The sequence below is a fragment of the Colossoma macropomum genome, unplaced genomic scaffold (assembly GCF_904425465.1).
Source record: "Colossoma macropomum unplaced genomic scaffold, Colossoma_macropomum, whole genome shotgun sequence".
NCBI lineage: Eukaryota > Metazoa > Chordata > Actinopteri > Characiformes > Serrasalmidae > Colossoma > Colossoma macropomum.
Window position 1 is genome coordinate 18,785,946 of NW_023494798.1, and position 18,276 is coordinate 18,804,221.

General features: G+C 40.0%; 1 protein-coding gene across 7 annotated transcripts in view; it reads left to right on the forward strand.

The window, feature by feature from the left end:
• fgd4a (FYVE, RhoGEF and PH domain containing 4a) overlaps window positions 1-18,276 on the forward strand; it is a 68,605-nt gene that overhangs the window by 10,851 nt on the left and 39,478 nt on the right. The window contains exon 1 of one of the 7 annotated variants that reach the window (XM_036585214.1): window positions 11,582-11,791. The exons of the other annotated variants lie outside the window; for them this stretch is intronic. The gene's annotated coding sequence lies outside the window, so the exon portion shown is untranslated. Of the gene's footprint in view, window positions 1-11,581; window positions 11,792-18,276 lie in introns of those variants that run through there. 7 annotated transcript variants of the gene reach the window in all.

Here is an 18,276-nt window from a genome sequence, read left to right on the forward strand (position 1 = left end):
TATTTTAGTATGTTTGACCTGGTTAATGCAGCGTGTTGTAAACCATGCTGAATTTTGTAAGCTTTCACTTGAATCATTGGATTTTCCCTTGTAGACAACCATGTGTGTATATATGGATGTAGTATCAGTGTCATTCTCAATCTGACTTTAGTCTGTGCTGCTGGATGTACTTTGGCAGAAGTAATAGTCAAAACAAATTTTAAAAGCATATTTTTGAAATAATATTCAGGACGTCTTTGCTTAACTTTTGTTTACTTTGCAAAAGCTATAGACCAATCAAGGTTACGTGTTATCCTGAATAACATATCTTGGGCATGATGTTTGTGATGATCTATAGCACTTGCCTCCAGCTTGAGCCTGTTGTTAGACAAAAATGTCCTGTGAGTTCTTGCTCATGTAAATGTAAGGGCTGTTGCAACAGTTTAAACCGAATGGATTGCCAACATGGCTTGTAAACAAACAGGAGAGGAGATGAAAAAATAAACTGTGCAGCTGCTTTCGTCTCTGCTGTGATTACGCAGCTGATTAAGGCAGATTTGAAGTTGGTTTGAGTGATGGGATCACAGCATGTCTCTGAGAAGCATTGTACCCTGTTCACACTTGTACTGAATGCTGTCCACTTATGATTGGATTGCCCTGTGTGCATGTTAATAGGGTCTAAACAGGGCCTATAGGTCCTACTTGGTCCACTTTAAAATGGCCTGTCACCACACCAAACTATAATGAAAGTTTGCAATACTCAGGATAGTTGTCATCATGCTAGTGTTGACACTGTCACTGATGATATTTCGGAGAGTAAACAATGACTATCTCAGGGCTCCCACATGTCCTGCAAAATCTGGAAATTTATAGATTGTAGTCATTAAATTCACCAGCAAAATCAGTATATCAGTCAGTCAATAAGGGGTTGTTACAGGTTGTATTGTTGACTTTAATGTTAAGAATGCCGGTGCTATTTTAAAGGGCCCATGTCCTCTTGTATTTTATTTTAGCCCGTGCAGTCTACTTATTTGTGTGGTTTTATGTGTCTTATGTATGTTTTTATCACTTAGAATTAAACAGGCTGTTTTTGTTACTGTGCCTATACGACAAGATCAGACAAATGAGCTTTGCTTTGATTGCCCTGCATTGTGCCTCATTGAAGAGAGCACTTGGAGCTGGTCCTGGAGGGCTGGTGTCCAGCACATTTTGGTGATTTTCCCTACTCAAGCAAACCCACTAAACCTGGCAATTAACATATGAGTTGAATCAGGTGTTTTTGAGCAGGTAAATCACCAAACTGGAGTTGTCCCAGTTGTGCACCCCCAGCTTAAAACTTCATTGTGAATGGGTGAGGCTAAAATGCTGTAGGTTGAATAGGTGGATATATGTCAGTGAATTGCTTTTGTGACATTTGCAGCTTAGTTTGTATATGTGGACTGTAAACTTCAAACTCTTATCTAAAGAAAGACAAGGGACATTTGGTGTTCCATGATATGGGCCCTTTAAAGGGACCTTTCATGAGAAACAGCTGTCCTGTAAAATTATTTCCTAAAAAGAGCAGAAACCTTGTATGGCTACTTTGAAAGCGTGTCTCAGTTTATGGAGTGTGTATAGGGTAGGCTGTTAAACCCCTTAAATGGCCAGGACTCACCAGCAGGTCTAAACTTCTTTTACAGATTTCTGTATTTCTGAATAACTCCGCCAGTTTGCATTGAAGTCCATGGAGATACTGGATAATACACTTTAGGATGTAATAAGCTTGAGATTTTAAGGGTTAGTAAAATGCATACCGTAGGTACTGTAGTTGTACAGACTGTACCCCCCTCCAGTCCAGGAAGGAAAAGGCAGGGCTCTCACTTTCAGCATGCACACTCTGCATCCACACCTATTGTGTGGATTTGACATCAAGACAGTGTGCCCTCTGAGGCAGTATTTAGGGTGAAAACTCCATGACACGGCCTGCGCTTCTGGTCATTAGACATAAATAAACTCTGTTTGGTCATACATGAACAGGTCGTATGTTTGATGTGATGTGATAGAGTTCGAGCAGATAGTATGGATAACCAGGAAAGCAAATGATTCTGAATGTGTGTGAGCAGAGGCTTATTAGACTGATCCATTTTTATCCTCCTCCAAAACCTTCAAATTAGCACTGTATATTCAGACAGCAAGCTTTTATACAGCACACGTTAGGGGACCAGCTGAAAAAAAAAACCTCACATCAATTTTTTACCTTTTGCTGTGCTTGTGGGGATATGCAGTGCTGTGCAAAAGTGAGAGACCACCTGTCATTTATTTAGTTTCCAGTCAAAATGACAAGTTATTCATTTTCAGGAGATATTTCTGAGCAGATCAAACAGAAGACAATCCACTTGCAAAATGAAAAGGAAGGCCAAAGGAAAATACATGAAAAAACAAGAGTTTGGTAGACCACCAAAACTGTCCCCATCAGATAAACAGTACTTAAAGTTTTATCTAGCAGAGAGAGGAGAAAATCAAGCTCCACTCTTGCTTCAAATCTGAAAAAATCTACAGGTGTTTCTATCCATCCTTCCACTGTGAGAAGACAACTCCATGCTATGGGTCTGAAAGTATGTGTAGCTGTCAAGAAGCCATTACTGAGAAAAGGAAATAAACAGCAAAGAAGAAATTTTACAAATCAAAGACACTGCTGGAGTGCTCAGAATGGTGGACTGACCACCCAGTCCAAACCTCAACATTACTGAATAAGTTTGGGATTTCTTGGATTTTAAGTAGCAGAAAATGCAACCAACTTCTAAGACTGAACTTTGGAGATGTGGCAAAATATGTTTGCAGATTTAGTTGAAAAACCTGAAAGCAAAAGTCCTGAAAGACTGAAAACTGTAATAAAGGCAAAGTGTAGCCACACTAACTACTGAACATGTTGACACTATGTTTAGTCATTGAGGTTTCTGTGTTATTTCCTCTTAAATATATTTAATTGCAAAATGCATTATAAATCACTTTTTATGTTTTTTGTAATATAGGATGTCAGGAGGGAGTTTTACAGCTTTGCTGTATTATGATTAATACCATCTTTATTATAGAAATAAAAAGGTTTTTTTATTACCAACAACTGTAATTCTTTAAAATATCCAAAATTGTTACAAATGGATTTACAGAATTTGGCAGTGAAATCTTTCATATGTTTTCTGCTCTTTTTCCTGTTTTTCTTGATGCTAAAAAATTAATATCTTGTACTTGATGGCTGTTTTGACTGGAAATATAAATAAATAAATGAAGGGTGCGCTCTGACCTTTGCACAGTACTGAATATTTGGAGCTACACTTTGGTCCCAAGTGTAGCAATGCAAACACACGCATATGTTTGGCTTAACCAGTCTCCCTGCATGCCACCACCTTCTTGCGGTGTAATTACAGACTAATGTAAAAAAGTCACATGTATGTGAAAGTATGGACCAAGCTAAAGAAAGAGGCGTAAGAGCTCAGAAAGAATGTCATACGCGTGAGGCACGCCCTGTTGCCTGCTTTAGCCCTGAGTGTGTGCGGGAGTAAAACTTGAGCATATGAGTAAATCTTAGTGTATATGTTGTCTCAAAGCTTGAATAACCCGTGTGCTCTAAAGCTCACATGTTGTCACTAAGCAATTGCACCGATGGTCCAGCAGGGGGCAGAGACATTATGACTAGTGTATGACTCATGCTATTGCAGTAAAATATGCAGTTATTCACTCAGTTCCACCACGGCTCATCACAAAAGAATGTTTCAGCCACTTCTGTCAAATGGAGGTGGCCAGTGTCTAAGACAGACTGCACTATTAGAGTGCAGGTGTTTTTCATATCTATTACACTTGAATGTTTCTTGTTTAGGGAGGCATTTCTAATAGAGCTAAATATGAGTCTTTCTAGTAAAATACTATTATATTGTTATATACTACAATGCAGTATACATCAAAATATATTAAAGAGCAGTATATGATCAATATATTAAAACACAGAATTTTTCTTTTTTTATAAAAGAATTTGATGTAGTATGTAAACAAATAAACAAGTTTTAAAATGCACTCTCAAGCCCATGTATGAAAATATACCTGCAAAACCAGCCTGTTTTGAATTCATCAGTTTTGTGATGTCATGAAACTGACACATTTAAGTATGTCCGCCTGTTCAACATACAGCAGTTTGGCTCCAGCCATTCACATTGAAATTATAAGAAGTGTTTCAGGTTGAACAGCTTTTTGAACGAGGCACAATACATGACAGCCAATCAGAAGAGATTATTTTCATGTATTACTCCTAAAGGCACAGTAACAAAGCCTGTTTAATTCTAAGGGATAAAGAGAACTTGGAAAATGGTGTAAAATTCATTATGACTGCTTTTGCTGCATAAAACTGCACAAACATTATGCATCAATGTTAGGGAACAATATATAATTAAAGAAAAATTTAGAATATGTCCCCTTTAAAACACATTGCCGAGTCAGTGTGACCTGGTTAAAAATTACCCTGGATTATTGTGACCTAAAAATTGAAAGACGCAAACACTCAACTGGAGCTGTGATTGGTCAAAATAACACAGTAATAAAGACTGTGAATGGGCTCATTTGCATATTGTAGCCTTCTTTAATATCATAAAGGGCAATATTGTGTTAAAATAATTAACAATATATTATGCATTCCTGTTTGTGAGTGTATTCAAATATGTGAGCTTGTGATTTGGAAGTAGCATAAATGTAAAATAGTACATAAAAAGTACATAAAAAGTACCAGTAAACTTTGTTTTTTCTTTTTAAAGGCCTGTTTCTGTCCTGTGAGTGAAGGTGAATGCTTTAGTGCAGTGCTGGTGTCAGCTCTGTTCTTTTCCACTGGGTTTGTGTATTGATTTTGACCGGGCTGTGTTGGCTGCCTGTAGGGAACAATTTCATCTGCCTTTTGGTCCTCTCACCCACACAGGTCTGTCTGACAGACCAGCAGAATTCTTTGTGTATGAGTGTGTGTGTAAGAGGAAGTGTGTGTGTGTGCTTTTCTGTTTTATAGTGTTTAGATGTATGTGTGTCAGAGGTGGTGTGATCTGGTGATTAGTCTAAATGCATTAACAGTCTACACAGCTAAAAAGTATGTGGAAGTAATGTATGCAGAATACTGTGTTATAGTTGTTTTGTACATATTGTATTTGAAATATTCCTTACAATACTTTAGGAATGCATTGATGTGAAACCCTTGATGTGGGATGACTTTCAACCCTCACTAACCGAGTTTTACAGAATTCATCAAAATACCAGCAGCATGCTCACAGCGCACAATGAACCATTCTGTGATTTGTTAAAGGACTCGTTTGCATATTGCAGCCACCTGTGATATCTATATGGCAAAGGTCAACCCTGTGTTAAGGAGTAACAAATGATATATTGTGCTGCTGTATATACTGTGGGATAACAGTGGTCTTGCATATGGAGATGGGCCGATATTCAGTCATAAAGTATATAATGTTTAACATAATACTGTTATCGAGGACACTGAAATACCATCACTGCATTATAGTCATGCATGTTGCAGTTTCACCAGAGTTTTTTTTTACACACACAGTGTAACTCTGGTTTCACAAGGTCCCACTACACTGTTATTGGTCTGAGCACCTTCAGAGCTCACAGTAAAGGTTGCAATTTTATCCTTTCATAATCAATGTGTTATGTAGAGTACAAAGGTTCTACCACCCAGCCAAAAGAAAATCTAGACAAGACCAAAGATTAGTCTATTAAGACTGTCCCAAAAAAGGATTTTAGTCTGCTGTGCCGTTATATAAAGAGAACTTTTTTCAAATACCCGATATGTATAACCACCAGCGTATTATTTCTATTTAACAATGACATTCAGAACACAACATGTATAGTCGTATGGAACATATTACATCTTTTCTTCCTCTACAGGGAACAAACTTAAATATAGTGTTTATTGCAAATTTTAGTGCACAATTTCTATTTATTTGCTGGGTTAAAAATGAATAATAAAATATAAAACATGCTATAACTTTTTCACTAGACAGATTTTTTTCTGTTCATTGAAATATGCAGAAGTGTGATCTCTGTAGAGGATGTGTTCGCTTATTTTCACTTTCGACAAAGCATAATTTGACCAAGGGTGTTCAAACTTTTGCAGTTTATGCATGTTTTTTTTCTTAGTACAATATCGTGATGAGATTTTACACAGTGATAAAAGGTTAGGTAATTATTGTGATATCAAATCTTTAAACTGGCACATGCACATACACATTTATTGTATGGCACACTGTACAAGACAATGTCTTGCAAATTTACTGTATGGCAGATTCTGTGACAGACTTTTATGTTCACTGTCCTGCAGGTAAGATTATAAAACAGATTCTCTGGCTGGTAAGAGAATTACCACATTTTGCATGGGTCATCCATCAGTTGCCAAAAAAAAGTAATTCTATAACATCCTACAGTGGAAATATTATGCTTTGAAAAACATAAAAAGGCATGTCTTCATTTGCGTTGCCGTTGCTGCTGGGGTCTGTTTGTTTTTGGCAAAAAAAAACTTGATTGGTGACATTTCAGATATGCATCAGCGGTCATGTTCAGAGATTTTGGTCCATAATCTTTGACACTATCAGAACTTCAAAGCTGTCTTTGGTCACAAATGCACTAAATTGGCCACCAAGGAGCATATCGTATTACCCTACTGAAAAAACAGCACTGACCAACATGCATTTCATGTGTGTCTGTACTGGTTTATTCTGGTTTAGTGCTGGTTTACGTGGGCACACTAGCATGGTCATGCTGGTTGACCAGCATCCAAAACACAATATATGTTGGTTTTGGTACCTGGCAATCAGCAGTGCTGGTCTGTGCTGTTTTTTCTAGCAGGGTAGATCCTCAGATCAGAGATTTCCTTAACCGAGGAACTCTTTTACAATTTGCAGTTTTTGCAAGCATTAAGTGACCATTAGTGAAACATAAACACAAAACATGATCATCATGTACTGCCTCATGACTATATTATACTGAGACTATTAGCTATTTTGGCCACAGGGAACATTTTACTGCATTTTCATGGCTCTTTTATTTGGCAGTTAATTAGCTGTTTGCAACACAACAGGTGTGTGTGTGTGTGTGTGTGTGTGTGAGAGAGAGAGAGAGAGAGAGAGAGAGAGAGCAAGAAGAGAGAGAGAGAGAGAGAGAGACAGCTAGAGAGAGGTACTATGCATGTTTATTGGCTTATATGCACACTTTCATTCATGACAAATTGAATTTTAAAAGACTTCATCACTCTTTGTGTGGATAAGCTCATTATTGGAACTCTCTTTTGTCAGTACACAGACAAACATCACTGGCTGCTCTGACTGAAGCCTATCACCCTCCAAGGTCTGATCTGAAATGTGCAGGGTAAATTGGTGCAAATGCCAGGTGTCTGACCTCAGGTCCACAGGCCAGTCTGTAGGGCCCACTAAACCTCTGGAAGAATGTAATCAGCCAGAGCTGGATATTTTTCTGCTGTTTCTGCATTGGTGTGTGTGTCAGGAGTGTGGCCGACTGTTGTAGGGCCCCTGGGGGGCCCAGTGATTGAGGAGTGTGACTGGACTCTCTGTAGGACGAACAGTCATCACTGCAAAGGAGCAGGAGGTCAGGAGGCTCTGCTGAAGGAAGCTTTGATTAATCACAGTCTTTAGTGCTCAGCCTGAGGCTCTAAGGCTGTGTTTACCACCAACCCCCGCCTTCACTCACATCACTTCAATAAGACTGACCCATCTTGGCAAAAATGACAGTTGCAGTCAGGCTATTTTGCAGTGCACACCAGTGATTTGTTCAGAACATCTACAGAACGTTTGGAGGTGATATCTGTGGTTGGCCAGTGCCCCCACGGCATGTAAAAAAAAAATTTATGAGACGTTCATGGGTCTTTCACAGTTTAATAGTGTTTGTTGTATCAAAGTTGGTCAGCAAAAGTCAGAGACCACCATGTGGTTATTTAGTTTGCAGTCAAAGCAGCCATTAAGTACAAGTTATTCATTTATCAGTGTCAGGATAAAAAGCAGAAAACATTATATGGACAAAAGTATTGGGGCACCTACACGTTAACCCCACAAGGGGCTTTTATGACACCCTTTTCTAAATCCACAGGCATTAATATGGAGTTGGTCCCCCTTTTGCAGCTATAACAGAAGCTTTAAGGGAAGCTTTCTACAAGATTCTGGAGTGTGTTTGTGTAATTTTTTGCCCATCCATTCAGAAGAGCATTTGTGAGGTCAGACACTAATGTTGGTCGAGAGGGTCTGGCTCGCAATCTCCGTTCTAGTTGATCCTAAAGGTGTTTGATGGGTTTGAGGTCAGGGCTCTATGTGGGTGCCAGTCAAGTTCTTCCACACCACACTCACCCGGCCATGCATTTATGGAACTTGCTTTGTGCACTGGGGCACAGTCATGCTGATACAGGAAAGGGCCTTCCCCAAACTGTTCCCACAAAAAAAAAAACTAAGATTTCCTTCACTGGACCTAAGGGGCTTAGGCCAACCTCTGAAAAACAACCCCATAGCATTATCCCTCCTCCACCAAACTTTACAGTTGCTACAATGCAGTCAGGTAGGTCACGTTCTCCTGGCGTTCACCAAACCCAGACTCGTCCATCAGACTGCCAGATAGAGAAACATCGTTCATCACTCCACAGAATACGTTTCCACTGCTCCAGAGTCCAGTGGTGGTGTTCTTTACATCACTTCATTCAACGCTTGACATTGTGCTTGGTGATGTAAGGCTTGAATGCAGCTGCTCAGCTATGGAAAACCAAGCCATGAAGCTCCCACTGCACAGTTTTTCATGTTAAGAAAATTGTGTGAACAGACTTGTTACAAAGGTGGCATCCTTTTACGATACCACACTCGAATTCAGCGAGCTCTATAGAACGACATATTTTTTTTTTACAAATGTTTGTAAAGGCAGACTGCATGGCTAGGTGCTTGATTTTATACACTTGTGACAATGAGACTGAATGAAACTGAATGAACCTGAATTCAGTGATTTAAGAGGTGTGTCCCAATACCTTTGTCCATATAGTGTATATTGAACAGAAAATGATACGAAAGCTTGAAAATAATATTATATTATTAATTACAGCTTCAATTCTTTTTGAGATTTTTAAAAGAAATCTACAAAAATATTTTTTCACACCTCCAAAGTTCAGTCTTTAATTGCATTTTCTGCTGCTTACAATCCAAAAACATGCATGTTGAGGTCTGGACTCTGGGGTGGACAGTCCCTTGCACCTGCAGCTTATGTGCTGACAGTGTTGGTGAAAATTAAAACAGTTTGTACTTAATGGTGAAAAATACTTAACTTACATATATGTTAATGAAACAAAATTTTATTTTTTTATTTTAAATTGTTTTGGACTATTTCTGTTAGTCCATTCATCACACAATGTCAAGGGCAGCTAGTGTTTTCAAAAACAAACAGGAAAAAAACATGTAGTCACAAGGTTTTGATATGACTGTGACACAATATACAGATATAGAGGGTGAAGGATATGCGATGAAAGAAAAGGAAAACACAAGATTGGTGGAGGGAATAAAGGAGTGCTGACAGAAGAAAGAGGTCACAGTGTCAGCTCTGACTGTTTGAATTAGCATTGACATGACCAGACTAAAGTCCTAGAGGCAGAAAGCTTGCTACATACTGGCAATTAATGCATCTGTGTGTGTGTGTGTGTGTGTGTGTGTGTGGTGTCTAGAAATCAAGGCCAACATTATCACCCTAGGCTGATTCTCTGTAGTACGGGGTCAAAGTTGAGTCTAGGAATCCCCACACAGACCACCAAGCAGCAGTGCAGAAAATCTCTAAACCTGCAACACACGGCAAATTTAACAAACTTATAACGCCATATAGGTGAGGAACCAGAAAAAACCTGACCTGACCCTACACCTGCGATTAGGCGCAGTTTCCTCCTTAACTGGTGACTTTATTTCCACTGATTTGTGAAAATGATGCTGTATTCTGGAGTAGGACATTGAACTTCATTAGTGTTTTAGAAAAACAGTCAATGTGTGTGTGTGTGTGTGTGTGTGTGTGTGTGTGTGTGTGTGTGTGTGTGTGTGAGTGTGTTATTTTCTTACTTGCTCAAACCCTAAATTTGTAAGTAGGAGAAGTAATGTGCCTGATTACACGCCATACTGATCTCTCTCAGTCCTCTAATCTGTTGCATTGCTTAAGTATGTGTTGGGGTTTAGTAATGGAGTGTTGGGTAGTTTCACTGAGGCCTTTTGGTTTCCACAGCGGAAGCCTGTGAATTGTGGAGGTGGTTACTTTAGGTGGCCAACAGTGTCTCCTCTCTCTGTTTCATCTCCCTCTGTCTCTCCCTCCCCCGCAGATCACTCACTATCTGCATCCCCATCCTCTCTCTCTCTCTCTCTCTCTCTCTCTCTCTCTCTCTCCCCACCTCCCTCCCCTTCAATGGCTGTCACATGGCCTGGAATGCTCTCTGGCACAATCAGTCAGCCTCTTTTGAATGACACACTTCACAGCTCATATCCAGCTAGCATGAGAACACACACACACACACACACACTTACCAGCCCCCCACACACACACACTCATCTCTCAGTTTCACTCATTTCTCTCACTCTCTCTTTTTCTTCTTTTTTTCTCGCCCATCTGACTCTCTGTCGACTCGGTCTCTCACTCACTCGTTCTGTCTCTTTCCTCCTCTCCCACTCTCTCTCGCTCTCTTTCGTCCTTTTTCCTCCTCTTTCTCGGTCTGAATGTCTCTCTCTCTCCTGTCTCTGTCTGTGTCTCGCCTCTCTGTGATCTCTCACTTCGTCTGTCACTTTCTCTCTCTCTCTGGCTCCTCTCTTTCACTGTCTGTCTCTCAGTCTCTCTCTCTCGCTTTTTGTCTGTATGTCTCTATCTCACCATCTCTCTCTCTCTCTCTCTCTCTGTGTGTCTGTCCCTCTTTCCTCCTCTCTCTCTGTTTGTCTCTGTCTCTCTCTCCTCTCTCTCTCCCTGTCTCTCCTCTGTGTCATGTCTCACTCTGTCTGCCTCTCTCCATCTGTCTCTTGCCTCTCTCTCTCGCTTTCTATCGGTCTGTCTGTCTGTCTTTCTATCGCTCTCTCTCTTACTGTCTCTGCTTCTCCTGCTGTATCTCCTAAACCCAGACCATCCTCTTGGTGTATAACAACACCCCCCACCAACTGGTAAAAGAGGGAGCAGATGAGATCCTCCGGTTTCCTCCCTGTTTGCTGGTCCTCCCTCCAGCAGCACAATAGAGCTGATTGTCCATGCAACACACACACACACACACACACACGTACACACACTGGAACCCAGAGAAAGAGGGATTGATGCGAGTGGCGAGCGGGTCGCCTTCCAGGCCATATGCTCTCTCTCCTCTGGAATGTGGAGAGAGAATCTTCATGGGTTACCAAGTGAAAGAAAGAGAGAGAGAGAGAGAAATCTAAAGGGTAGGGAGAGGGGATCTGGGGGGAAAAGAGGAGCAGGAGAGAGGCTTGGGGAGAGAGAGAGAGAGAGAGAGGTCTAAGGGCTGGAGAGGGCGAGTGAGGGGGAAAAGGAGGAGGAGAAAGGGTAGGGAGAGTGAGTGAGAGAGAGAGAGAGAGAGTGAGAGTGAGAGTGAGGGGGAAGGAAAAGGAGGATGCAGTGAGAGCAGCAGCAGCAGTAGAGAGGGGACAAGAGGAAGAGAGGGAGGGATCGCAACAAGGCTTTTGATTCTGCTGTGACTTCTTTGGATAAGGACAACAGCCCCGCCGCTCCACTCACACACACACACGCGCAGCTGTCGACGGGATTAGAAACGGACGCCTGTCAGGTCAGTGTGCTTTTTTCCCCCCATCTCAGCCCCAGCTGTGTGGTTTAGCAGGGCAGTTTGGTCGCTGATCAGTGGGGCTGTGGCTGGGGAGGCAGACACAACATTACTGTGGTTCTATCTGATTTGGGAACAGTCTGCTTTTGCTTTTTTATGTTAAGACTGTGTTTGGTCTGTGGCTTTCTCGTTGTGAGATTCAGGCTGATAACAAAAGGAGAAAGACCTCTCGAAGCACGGCAGACTGCACATGCAGCAGGGCAACCGAGGTGCAGGGGCAGCAGAGGGAGAGAGAGCGTGGGAGAGGCGCTCGGCCACCAATAATGGAAGACTTTAGGCGGGTCAGGGTCTTTCATGGTGGATTTGGTGTTGTCTGGTTTGATTCTGTGTGAGTAAGTGTGTCTGTGTGTGAGCCAGAGAGAGAGAGAGAGAGCATGAGCAGGGCTGTCACCATGCAGCTACCAGATTAGCGTGTCTGTAAAGCAAAGCAGGGGGAGCGTTAAGTCTCTCATTAATGTGCAAAACCACACACACTCAGACAGCTACACCAGTACAGGCTTTAACTTGTGTCAATGGTCGGTACTGTATCATGTGCCCACTGTGAAACCATAGAACCTGTTACATATTCATTATTTAACCACTAGTGTTTAGAACACCATGTGATTATAAGTGTTCTTTTCTTTAACGTTGGTGCTTATTTAATGTTACAATCAAGCTTTCCTCAATTAGCCCTCAAATAGGAGAACAGCTCAGCTGAGCGCTGTGGCAGAATAGGGTTTCAGCTCTGGTGCTGGAGGGCAGCGCAGTTTAGTGATTTTCCCCCACTCAAATGTGCCCTATAAGCCAGGTGATTAAAGGGCCCGTAGAAAACTGCCCTGGCTTTTTGGAAATAAGTTTAATGCAGTATATAAACATTGCTGAAGTTTGAAAAATATGACATTTACTCTCCAGTCCATACGGTTTATACATGAAAATGAAGCTGCAAAAATAGTCAGTTTTTTAATATCACACCCTATTGTGAACAAAAAACGTTACAAACCTGATACATTTTGTCCTGTGTGTATTTTATCCCCCTAGCATCACTGGATCCTCTCAATTGCAAGGCCGTTCAGCAGTTGAAATAGGAATAATGCTACATACATGCTACAAACAAGCTAACACTCTTGTGCATTGAAGTGACATCGCATGAAAGTAGGTCTGCTCGGCTCCCAAAGCAAATACCACATTTGACGAAGCTTGCTGGTTTGTTTTGGGGTATTTTGGTAAAGTTGCCAGTCTTATGATGTCAGTTCAATGCACGGCAGTGTAAGCTTGAATGTGGCAATAATCATAATTTGGCTCCTTAATGACCTTGTAATTCTTAGGATCAGGCAAAGTTCAGAGTAAAGATGTCCATACAGCAAAGTGTATCCTGTTTTGTTTACTAGATAGAAGCGATTTTCAAAAACGCCCTTCATTTTTCTCATAGAGAAATCTAGCTTAGAGCGAGAGTTCTTTCCCCTTAAATGTCCAGGCCCTGCTGGTGGACCCAAAGTTTTATTACACACTTCTATAACCTAAGAATAGCTCAATCAGTGTGCATTGAAGTCCCTGTAGTTACTGAATAATAAGCCTTAGTATGTAATAAGTCTGTGGTCTTATGATGATACAAAATAATGACACAACTTCAGAGCTGTACAGTAGTTTGGCTCTGCTCATTCATGCTGAAGTTATAAGGAGCGTTTCAGCCCAAACTGCCTGGAATGAGAAACAATATAGGGTAGCCAATTAGAAGAGAGCTCATTTACATATATCAGTCTTAAAGACACAGTAATAAAACCAGCCTGTGTCATTTTAAGATGTACAGAGGTTGAAAACGGGCATGTAAAATACTCATGTTTTTGGTACATACAAGAGAAAATTATGATTTGGGATTAAAGATGAGTTGAATCAGGTATGCGTGAGCAAAGAAATCACCAACTGTGCTGACCTCCAGGACCAGGGTTAAACATTCCTGGTTTGGAATCTAAAAGTTTAGATTTGCAGTGCTTGCTTTGCGTAGAAATACATTTTTATGCAAGAAACTTGGTTGCCTTCTTAGTAATGCATTTCAGTCTTTGCCCCTGATTAGAACTCATTCAGTTTGTGTGGTCCATTACTGATGACCTCACTTCCAGCCACATGACTTGCGAGAGTGGTCAGGCTGATTGACTCAAGAGATAATCTTTACTGTGAGATTTAGGAAGTAGACCCTCATACAGAAGCTTCCATTGGCTTTCTTTCTTTGCTAGTGGGGAGAGTTATGTTTAAAGACATAGAAAGTGAAGTAAGAAGCGTTAAAGTTCATTTTGTTATTGACTTCATGTCTCTTTTTTGAAGAATGTACTGCTACTGAAAAGCAGAAGTCCACTTGTGGGAAGAGAGTCAAAATACTTGAAAAGAGAAGTGTGATTAGAGCATGGAGCAAGTTAACACGTGCAGCAAAAAGTGACCCCCCGATCTTCTGCCTTTCTCTCTCAACTCCCCTCTCTCTCTCTCTCCTTCTCTCTGTCTCTCTCTGAGCGAGTTCTCTGTTTGTTTCAAAATAGCCATTACCAGCTGTGTAAAGCTGTGGTATAAGCTATATTTTTGTCATGTACAGACGAAAACAGACTCTTGCACATATGCAAATACGTGCATGTATGCAGCACGCAACAAAAAATATGCATGGTGTCAGCACATGCTTGAATGACTTCCTTTTACGACTTCTTTCTGTATAACATTAGGACTAACTGTTTTCATATGTTTCAAAATGACCAGTGAACCTATTTGTGTTGTCTGTGCTTTCATATGTAATGTTGATAATGGTAAAATAGTGGGAACCCTTAAAATACATCTTGTCTTTAGGTACTGTTTTGCCTTACAAACCCTTCATGTGCCTCTCCACCATAACTTTATTTTTAAAAATACTTTTTGGTCCAAAACCGCAATTCAAAACTGTTGTAAAACAATAGCACTTATTCATCAAGGTCCTGTAAAAAAGTGCTTATTTGGCCAGACTTAATGATGTATGAACTATTCTGATTAATGAAACTTTCATATAACATGAAAACAAGCGGACATTTGAGTACAAACAATGAAATCAACTTTGCTGCGTGAAATCAAGCACCAGCCTACCAGTACCTCATTTACATATCATTTACATGAAGCACACCCTAATTAATGCAAACGCTTTGGTAAGGAACCAATAAAACGACAGCATTCAGCAGGTTGTGATCCAGGGGCCGTGCAGAGTTTGAGGTCAAGAAGTGAGTGCACTGCTCCCGCATGTATTGCGTTTTACACAAATTATTAGTATTACTGATATTTTCTATTTTATTCTGATTCGTATTATAATTATAGCTGATATTGATAATAGTTTGACTGTACAGACACACCAAAGATTGATGAATAACAAAACTGTCGGTGAAATTTGTGTGCACTCATTTTACGATCAGACTGTATGCATCTTTAAAAATTAAGGCCTCTCTCTGGCATCAGGCAGTATTTACATAACCATTTTAGAGACATTCCACAATTCGGATGTCTGATTCCTATCACCACCACTCGGAACAATTCTACTACTGACTGAACAATTCAGGCCTGGCCAGTTTCTCTAGAATGGAGCGTTTTACATCAGAACACTCTGAATGAAAAATCCATTGAATTCCCCATTCACTGAAATATATGTTAATTCAGTTATGAAAGAACTATTCAAAATATGTAAAACCTTAATAAAGTTGAATACTTTGAAGTTTCCTTTCTGGAAATGTGGTTCATGTCTGGTTTACATTTACAATTCTGTGGTTCCATTTGCTATAAATAAGCATGGATTCATTAACTTAATACAAACTTCACTGTCTTTTGATGTCACCATGATATTGTGATATATGTGGAAAATATTGAGAAATTCAATTCTATCAGTACCACCCAGCACTAGTTCACAACCATTTTGAGGTGATACCCTGTTATCAAGAGTGCTCATGTTAACAGTTGCTTGCAGCAGACATCACATGAGAATCTCACTGTCTTGTGGTCAATGGCAGAATGTGGGGGAGGTAGCAATAGCGTCCCACTTTACGACTTCTTGCCCTGCACTAATAGGCCGCTAATTATTTTCTCACGTACTGTCTGTACATGAGAGTTACACGGACAGCGAGGTTACAGTCAGAGATATTTAACCATTTGTAAATGATGCTTTTCTGTTCCATTAGTAATTTAACCCGTTATACAGTGAAGGTACATATTTGAGCCCACATTTCAGTTCCTCTATTATATCACTTACATATTAATTACATTTATAGCTCATAGTGACTACTGAATAAAAAGTCTTATGATTAATAAATGAGTAACAGCCCTAGGAGACAAGAGGTTAAAAATGCAAAGCAGTCTTATACTGAGTTCTGCGTATAAGCTGGTGCTGTGTTGTCTGGAGCTCAGCCTATTTCTCAGTTCTGTGCTAAATTAGAAGGACTAAGGCCAACATGAAGAGTTCAGTGGAGACTTCCAGACTCTGTGAGAATGTCAGTGTGTGCTCCCAACATCAAGGTAAACTTTAATTGTTTAAATAAATGCACATGCACTCTTCAGGATGGCTGATGTTAATGGCATGTAATTTTATCTTGTTAGATGTAGTCTTCTTATGTTTAGGGCTGTATGTATAATGTTACTAATTGCTTGGACAAAAAGTGTGGATTATATAAACACTGACAGCTTCACAACAACGCCTATAATACAGATAGTCGTGCATCGAAGAAAATAACAGTGAGCTAATAGAGAAAGGAGTTGTCAGATATTTGTTTAGATAGTCCTTATTGTTTTGTATTGTAAGACTGCAGTTGACTGCTTGATGTGGTGCCACTGTGTGTTTACTTTGCAGTGTGAATGTAAGCTGACACTTTAACTGTGTAGTCAGGATTTTGAATAATGGTTTATTTGGCACACTAGAAAAGAGTTTTTTTCCTAAATGAAGAGGATAAGAGGGGAAAGCCCTGCTTGGCAGTATAGAGATGATCATTGCTTCTAGATGCATGTTGAAGTTCCAGCTGTGTTATGTCTTGAACTACACCTAGGCAGTATTTACCAGCGAATGGACTTAATAGTCAAATATTACAATTTCATATTGCCGTATCAGAATGCTCTAATTGCAATACTGCATGTCGCTGCACCTCACAAATAAATTATTTCGCAGTATTCCCTTTTTATTTCATTTTATTTTAGATGGATTTTTAAAGCTGTACCTTTTTTAGTTTAATAAGGATTTTTTATAAAGTTTGGGTTCATTCATCTATTGTCTGTCCTGACAAGAGAATGACATGAGTAGCAAGATCTGTAATTTGAACAGTGTCATTGTTACTGTACTGTACTGCTCGCGTAATGTGAAGTAAATCTTAGGATAGGTCAATTTGGCTCAGTCCCTGTTGTGGTAGAGTCTAGTCGCACTCCCATCTTGTAGTACAGTACATGGTACATGATGGTAATTGTGGCATGCTGGATACTATACTGCATACTTTGGAGTAGCATGCTGTTTACAGTATGCCCTAGGGGTGTCACAATATTCATGTTAATATTAATTTTCTTGATACAGAGTTCATGAGATGATACGCACTGTGAATCAAATACAGTTAGATGTCATACTATAAATTGCATGCCAAAGGAGAAGATTGCTAAAAGTACATCTAATACAATCCACGATATTCCTAAAAGTAATAACTATTCGTTTGAAAAAAACTCTTCACAGCTCTGGGAAATGGAAAAAAACACTTTGGTTAGCCTACACTGGATGTTTGATTAGCAAAGCTGTTCAAGTACTGTAATGATGAATAACGATTAGTGGATTGCAAGAATACCAAATACACAAATTAATTCATGAAAACATTACTTAAATATGTCAGTTACTAGAGCGAGGAGAAAACTCAACTCAAAGCTGAATTTAGCCAGCTTCTTATTCTAATTTCTCATTCTACCTTAAATGGAGCAGCAGCAATATGTAACTGCTCCTCCATTTAAGGTGGAATGGAAAATTTATAAAGAAACTTGCGAGTAGGAAGCCAGCTTCAGCCTCATTGAGAAAACATAAGTCTCAGCAGCTGCTGATTCAAGTAGCCACTAAGTGCTGATTGTGAACAACAAATCACTCACCGTAGGGATGTTAATAGCTACCGATTTGTACCTCCTGTATAGGTTGTAGAGTTCACCTTTATTCAGTTGTAGAGTCCACCGCTGTTCGGTTGTAGAGTCCATCTCTATTTAGTTGTAGAGTCCACCTCTATTCGGTCGTAGAGTCCACTTCTATTCAGTTGTAGAGTTTACCGCTATTCAGTTGTAGAGTTTACCTCTATTCGGTTGTAGAGTCCACCTCTGTTTGGTTGTAGAGTTCATGGCCACCACTGTTGTGGATTCTGCAGTTTGCTGGGAGTGGATGAGCCACATTAGAAAATCCCCTCACACTCACATCAGCCAGAAGGTGAGAGACACTTCATAAAAAAAATCAG